The 7,581-nt window shown below is 41.8% G+C and overlaps 1 long non-coding RNA gene across 1 annotated transcript in view; it reads right to left on the reverse strand.

Moving 5' to 3' along the window:
* The window catches only part of LOC124292710, a 33,929-nt gene that overhangs the window by 12,083 nt on the left and 14,265 nt on the right, over window positions 1-7,581 (reverse strand). The gene's annotated exons all lie outside the window — the stretch shown is intronic.

Below are 7,581 nucleotides of genomic sequence, written 5' to 3' on the forward strand. Positions count from 1 at the left end.
AATTGAACATTCGCGAAAAGATATAAAATCATCCGCCTAAATATAACAGAACTTAAGCAGCGAATAGAATCTGGTCTAACTGCAACATATTTTATGAAAAATCATATACCATGCCAAAATTGATACCTGACGTTGTGAAAAAAGTTAATATCCAAAACTGCAAGGTAATTTTAGTATTTTTAAAGGTTAATGTGGTAAATAGCGCTTAAAAAAAGGCGTGCTTTATTTCCCCCATGAATTCCTGTATTGCGACACCGCCTGTCACAAGATTTAATTTCGATAATTCTGCCTAGACGCGGTGTCGATAATTATACTACATAGACGACGACGGAACCGGGAATGCGAAATCTTACGTAACATCAGGTCAGGATATATTTTGGCAAAAGGATTTGCAATGACATTTCGCAGTGGCTGTTCGGGGCGGCCGAGGTAGAATACAGCGAAAAATGTCGTCTCGTATCTCGTTCTAGCGATCGGGTTACCCAGACGATATCTCTCATTGTTCCCAGCTAGCTGTTTCCGCGTGTGAAATAACACAGACCTCTGTATTAGTGTAATTTTATAACGGCCTTGAGCTTCGCCTGCGAATCTCATCCCGCAGGTAGGAGATAATCTCTCTCTCAACCAATCCCACGTGATTATTATATAGATGAAATGTCAACGTTTTTATATCGCTTTGATCTCGAAGGCTGCCCCATCTATGACGCTCTCGAAATCCGAAACACTTCCTGTACACCGATATATGTGTTATTCCACCGCAAACTCACGCTCGTTCCCAACATCCATGCGGGCATCAACGATATCACACACGTCTAGGCTCATCTATCGCTCATGCTCTCCCTCTATTATAGAATTACCAACAATCAGACGGTATAACCTCGACTGACATTAGACACCTGTAATTTCATACGCGCATTCGTCTCCATCAGGCTAATATCTCGACGATTCTTATATTCTGCAGAACGGAATACGTAACAAGATATCAGGTTTTCGGATGATCCGGCGAATTCGATCTTCCACGTTCATTTTTTTCTTATTTTAAAATAGTCAAAAAATGTAACAACCGACGACGAATGAATTCTTTATCGAAAATATATATTCACGATATACTTACAGCTGGAGAAAATTTTACCCAAAATTATAAGAAAAAAAAAAAAAAAAATCTATTATATTTTTCTAGAAACAATGTTATAATATTTCAGCAAAGCGACTGCATTTCGTCAATTTCAGTATAATCCACTCGTCAGCGAACGGATCTTTGTTTTTCCTCAGAGTATCAAAGATCTGTGAAACACTTCTGGTCTCTTCGGAACGTCTTAAGAAAAAAAATTTTTCAAAATACAAGGAACTCGAGCGAATATCCGCCATAATTTTCCCGACTTTACGTCAAAGCTGCTTCGTACTGGCGCGCTGGATAGATTAGGTGAAACGAGACACGTCGCCCACTGATCGGGGTAATTGCCGGAGCTTGAGTGCGGAACTTTTCCTCATCTCAAGCATCTCGGCGATCTTAGAAGGACGCCTACGTGTGCGAGATTCTCGGTGGACACATAATGAGAAAGAGAATCTCGAGTGACCAGGTCAGTTCGTCGGTGCAACGAATCCGAAGCGAAGCAGGGCGTGGACTACGTAACCACCTGGCGAAAGTAAAGATATCTGGACTCTTCCTGAATTGTCGCAGGTCGGACCGAGCTGCAAAACGCAGCCGGCAGCGTTTTCTTATTACAGTACGTGCAGTGTTCGCCGTTTCGTACTTTATGCCTTGCGCGTTTAACGCGTTCGGAGTATCTTGTACCTATAGGTATAAATATCGGCGGAGAACCGCGCCTAATTGCCTGCAGCATCGATGTTTTTTGTGAAAGCAATAGATCGGGCTTGATGCAGTACCAGCCTATTTCACGTGCGTGTATAGCGCATAACGCAAGCTCGACGCCAAAAATGCATAATCGTTTCGATCATTCTCCATAACTACTCGCTGCGATGTCTGACTAACCGAACTTCCGGTGATCCGTTAGTCGCCTCGAATGATTGCGTGCCGCGAAACCGCGTGAAAGAATGAATTTCGATTACTTATATAATTTTTAGGCATCGAACGGCTTTCTGTAATTTGGACCACGCGAGTCAGGCGTTCCCGCGTTTCCAAAACTGATCCGCTTACATATTCATGACTAAAATTGCTCAACCAGCTGCAACTCTCGACGCGTTCGCCGGGATGCAGAATTTCCGATCGAATTAAGTTCACTTGGAGTTGCTCGTCTGGAAGGAAAAAAAAAAGAAGGAGGGAAATGTATGCAGAGTTTGTGTAAAGTACAGATTACATGCACGCTTAATTTATTGCCAAAATACATTACCGTAACGGGACGTTATGCGAGTCGATAAATATCCGCGAATCCCGACGATTCCTGCGGATGTGATTAAATCGAAATCAAAGATAATCAGGCGATTGATCGGAACTGAGCTGCAGACGCCACGCTAACTCGGTTTGAAGGTGTTTAATTAAAAACGAATCAGCTCCCGTTTTGTATCCACGAATACGACGGTCGTATATATCATTAACGATTCCGTGCATACCTACCGTATGAAATCGACGGCCGCCAGCTTATCCGAGATGTATTTTTTCTCTATCGCTGATCAAACATATCTGCCAAGGAATACATAACGAGTATACAAATAATTGCACGATTTCTGTAACCGATTAATTATGAAATTATTTCCGCATTGACTTACATGTACACATTATTTTTGGGTGAAGGCAACGATCATACGATCGGAACAAACCATATATATGCTCGAGAAAATATCTACCTGCTGATAAATAAAGTTTATGATTACTTGGAAATAAAAATTTACCGCATACGAATATCGGCGAGGAATCGGGTGATCGGGATACGTAGTTGCGTAATCGAAATAATTCGTACCCTCAAATATACAGAGATGGCAATTATTATCGTTCTTTATCGATCCTGTTCCAACTTGATTTATCGGTTCGGTTTGAAACCAGCAAGGAACACCTGCGCACCAATCGCACACGGATTCGATGACGGTGCTCCAATATTCGAACGAGCACAAATGAACGGATTTACGAAAGTTTCGCGGGTTTCGACCGCGGTATAAAATTCGAAGACCTTATAACGCCGGAGACCTCGAAGTTGCGCCAGGCGGAATTGGCTGACCTTTGCTACGAGGGCCGAGCAGAGAACAGCATTGTTTATGTGCGAGGTAATTAACGGGAACAAATTCACATGCCGTGATCGATCACGTGGTGTCCCGATATCTCAATCAGTGATAATCAATGCGCGGAACTCAATCTCGCATTACAGGTTATACGGGAAGAAAAATACGGCGATGAATAATTTTTATCCGTCACTTCGCGGCGAACAATACATGGTGCAATGTGTTACACATATTATGACGGATTTTCAGAAAACTTTTTTCGCGTGGAGAAAGCGATTTATTGACATTTCGATACCCGGTATAATTAATTTTGTGGATTTGCCGCAGGATGCCTCACCTCGACTTATTAGTCCGGGCTACTCTCATAGCTGGAGGACAGGCTTAGATTCGTGGATTCGTGAGGGATTAGTTAAGAATCAAACCAGAACCGCAATGCTTACGTAACCGTTGAACCAATAACGAATCGTGATGTCGAGATATTCGTACCGGGCAATAATTAATAGGCTTACGATATTCGTTGATCCCGTGTATCGCTGATTTCTGTAAACCGGGAATGAAATCTTTTCGGGCTTTAAATAAACGATCTTTTTATTTACACCGAGCAAAAAATTTGTTTTCAATATTTTAACGAGATATTTATACACCCACTTATGTGTTTGTATGTAGTCAAATATTTGTCATAGTTGTGTAAATTCAACCGAAGTAATAGTTTTCTTGATCAATTATTTAATTACAAGACGTTCTTACTTTTGGTTAATTCGTCAGCGGCGCGATGACGGAGCTGCATCATTTTCTTAACTAGCGAGTTCGCAGGAACAAAAGGTTAAGAGAACAGATATTTTAATTAAAAACGTTACGCAGGATGTCGCAAATTGCTTGCAGCAATTGCATCCAGAAATTCAGGGCATATTTCATCGCGGATTTTTGCAACCCACGCACGCGATATTCTTTCACAGCGGATGCAGGCTATGATTCTCCGTAAAGACGTGATTGAGAATCGTAAAAAAAAATTTGCACCGATGAAAATCGCCTCTCGTATAAAAGGGAAAGTGGAGAATGACAGACATTCGTCTTGTTTATAGGTGGGAATAACGCGACCGAGTATACAGCCTATTCTCGCGAATACCTCCACGCATATTTAACCCGATATACGTATGCCTTCCACCATATTAAAATTATAATATCACCACGCAATGCCCGCGAGGCAAGGCTATTGATTTATATTTTATAGGCCAAGTATGTTACAGTTGAATTTTATAAGTGCCACGGTTACGGAGGTGTGCGATATTTTTCTGTCGCCAGAAAGAGCTGAAACAGAGAGAAAGAGAGAGAGTGAAAAAAAAGAAAGATAGAGAGCCCGAAGGGTTTAAAATATGTATAATATGGAATGCGTCGACAAGTCGAGATGGCGTTTCTATTTTTCATTTCAATAAAATTTTTTCAAAATTTCAAGTTAAAATTTAACCCTGAACTTGCGCGCTATATGTAATTGCAAAGAAGTGCACAGAGAGATGTGTACACGGAAAAATTTGTTCGCCAGCAGCGCGAATTGAGTCGAAGGATAAAAAAGCGCGTTTGTAACTTATGAAAACAAATAAATAGAACGGTGGCCAAATACGTCGGTGCGGTCCGCGAATGTCACTGTATCGCATCGCGTTATCGTGTTAAATTCGCCCAGCCCGAAACGACTGTAAGCACAAGCTGGGCGTGAAAATAATTAGCATGAAAGAACTATTCAGGAACTCGCGCGGATTCCAAAGTCAATGTCGCACAGTTATAGCTTTGGCTCGTTAATCTGAGTCACGGATATTTGGTAGGAGGATGCGCAGAATTCGAGCCTCGATTTGTATAGTTTCGATCGGACTATGGGTACGTTATGCCTTACAAATCGGTGACCAGCGAATTCAAAAGCAAGACAGAAAATTAACAAAAAATCGATGGACTTTGTAGAAATAAAAGAAGAAAAAATCAGATGTGAATGAAAAATAAAACCGAGGTAAGAATTTGGAAGGAGGAGACCCTGGTTAACAGAAAAAGTGATCAGATCGGTTTCAAACCCAACCGGTCGCCGCAGGGCGGAGCTAAAAGCGTGCACCAGGGGAATATCGAAAGGAGATAAAAATTCAAAGTTCACCTCTCAGCCCGGCAGTTAGAACCGATGTTGTCACGTGTGTGCGCCTAATTGCTGCCCGTTCGAGTCGTTACAATCTTCCATAATTCATGCATCGAGACAGCTCTGCACCCGTAGGAGAGACGTTCGGCCGATAAAATGCAGTTTCAAAATCCTCAGAGACCGCGCCTAAGATCGGCCTAATGCTCGCGACTCTCAACGCCGATCGGCGTTTAGCACAATTTTAATAAGTATTCTCGACGGTGACGTAATTCCGTTTCCTCCTGCTTCACCTCCCTCCTCTTCTTCTTTTTCTTCTCCTCCTTCTTCTTCTTCTACGGCCTTATCCGGCTAGACTTGCTTTTCAGTGTGGTAACTGCATGATTAGGCGATGCACAGGCTTGCTCAGTTTTTACGATGACCAATGATTCACCGATCATCGACATCCGCCGCCTTTTTTTCCATAGATTATCTGCATTTTGGTCGGGTTTCGCGTTTCGAACCCTGATCTCTTATCTGGTCCATCTAGGATTGAATGACAAGTGAGGCTAAACGTCGAGGCGTCTAATCACACCCGATGGAAACACATGCGCGTTTTCCAAATCGCTTAGGGTAGGCGGATGAGGATGAGAAGAAGAAGGCGGAGCAGGTGAATGAATGTCATGAAAAATGGGCTGTTAACTTTTAAAAGTATGTATTATACCCGCTTACGAAAGTGTTCTCCATTATACACTGCCTGCACGCATACAAGACGATCAGCAGCCTGTAACTGTGCAGCAGCAATGCAGCCAAGTTCAACAACATAGAGTACATTATACAAGATGGAAGGAATCTCGTTGGGCGAGATGCAGAGATGAGTATAATTTTCAAGGTTTCCCGATATGTAGAAGGACTTCTTCTTCTTCTGCTCATGCCTCTAATTCCTCATTGCGGGATTCCTCGACAATCGCGTGATAGAAACCATATTGTGTAAAGTTGCCGCGGTTGCGATCGTGTCCGTATAAAAATACACTCGCCTTTGATAATCTACGATAATTTCGTTTACTTTTACGCGCGCACGTTTGTCATTACGCGCGATCGGTTACAAGAAGTCGTATGGCGACTGTGAACACTCGGAGTTAATACCTGTTTTTGGAGTCATGGACTTATAAGAATATTAGACTCTGACATTAAGATAATTACAGTAATTGCACGTCGTTGTATTCAACTTTGTTGGACAAACTCGGAAGATTTCGGAATTGTTTAACAATTTTTCGTATAATCTTTTGGAATTTCTCTTGAATTTTACTTGCTGAAAGTATTTTATTTAGAATTTTAAAGTTTCATAAATTCTGTAGAATTTATGCTATTCGAAATACTTACTCTCAGTCGCAGTTTTGGAATACTAGTTATTTATCATTGTCACTTTTTCACACTCCTAATTTTTCAACACTAAATAATACCGTTTCTAAACGTACAGTAGTCTTGTTCGTCAATATTACAACAATTCGTATAAAAATACTATGATCTCCTATTATTACAGAATTGATGATGACAATGCCTCGAGTATCCTTAAATTCGTACCTTTCATCGTAATTACGGCTACGCAATAAAACAAACATTGATAATTCTTGAGAGGCCAAAAGTCTCTCCGTGTATAGAAACTTTATCGATCGCTTGACCTTTCCGTTAATAATATTGTTAGTGCATTATTCGATAGTAATTACACCGCCTCGATATTTACACGGCGAAATAATCACGTAATTCACGGTCGTTTCATTAACGCGCGGCTTTCCTTTCCAAGAAATCACTAGAATCATCGGCGTCGATACTCGGTCTCACATCATCGAACGTTACATCAAACCCGGGCACAGATGCGACCGTTGGTGAACCGCATAATTATCTCATTGCATATACGAATGACAAGTGATTCCACAGTGGCAAATGGATGTAGCAAACCAGAGATCAAGCACGAGCTGTAAATCTCTCGATCTAAATCGGCGGTATTCGAACTACGAGACGAGACAGAAAATTGTAAGCTGTGATTAATTTCGATGATTCGATCCCTTGGTTTCTTGTGGAAACGTATGGTGCACAATATCTCGCTATCCGCTCGTTTCGGGACTCGATATCTCGTCGTCAGGCGTACAACAGAAGTAAGGATCAGCAGCCGAGCTCGAAGTGTCATCCACCTATGACGATCATCGAGCATCGTGAGCACGAGATGAGTTATACAATCGTTGTGGAAGCCAGAATAAACAGCTCGAGGTGCAAGTACGCGTCATTGAATAGACGGTGAGGAGCCGGCAGAAGATCGA

Source organism: Neodiprion lecontei, chromosome 2 (assembly GCF_021901455.1).
Source record: "Neodiprion lecontei isolate iyNeoLeco1 chromosome 2, iyNeoLeco1.1, whole genome shotgun sequence".
Lineage (NCBI taxonomy): Eukaryota > Metazoa > Arthropoda > Insecta > Hymenoptera > Diprionidae > Neodiprion > Neodiprion lecontei.